At 56.9% G+C, this 492-nt stretch overlaps 1 protein-coding gene across 1 annotated transcript in view; it reads right to left on the bottom strand.

The window, feature by feature from the left end:
* The window catches only part of VSIG10L (V-set and immunoglobulin domain containing 10 like), a 14787-nt gene that overhangs the window by 9777 nt on the left and 4518 nt on the right, over nt 1-492 (bottom strand). The window lies entirely within an intron of this gene.

Raw genomic sequence — 492 nt, 5'->3', positions numbered from 1 at the left:
AGTCGTGTCTGACTCTTAGCGACCCCATGGACTGCAGCCTACCAGGCTCCTCTGTCCATGGGATTTTCCAGGCAAGAGTACTACTTTTTGTCATTTACTTTGTTGTTCAGTCGTTCAGTCATGTCCGACTCTTTGCGGGCACATGGACCGCGGCTCACCAGGCTTTCCTGTCCTTCACTGTCTCCCGGAGTTTGTTCAAACTCCTGTCCATTGAGTCAGTGATGCCATCCAACCATCTCATCCTCTGTTGCTCCCTCCTCCTCCTACCTTCAACCTTTCCCAGCATCAGGGTCTTTTGCGATTTACGTCTGCTGCTTGATTTGTTGAGACTGCCCCTTGCCCAGGAGTCCCCGCCCTCTCGGTGCTGACCCAGGCCCTTCTCCTCGCTATCCTTGCTCCTCGCCTTCTCCTGGGCATCCCTGTTCCTCTACAGAGATCTCCGCCCCTCCCTGTCGGCCCCGCCCCTCCATGCTGGCCCCGCCCCCTCCAGGA

This window comes from Bison bison, unplaced genomic scaffold (genome assembly GCF_000754665.1).
Source record: "Bison bison bison isolate TAMUID 2011002044 unplaced genomic scaffold, Bison_UMD1.0 scf7180017849657, whole genome shotgun sequence".
Taxonomy (NCBI): Eukaryota; Metazoa; Chordata; class Mammalia; order Artiodactyla; family Bovidae; genus Bison; species Bison bison.
Note: the sequence above shows the minus strand (reverse complement) of the source record. Positions and strands in the feature narration are given on the sequence as shown.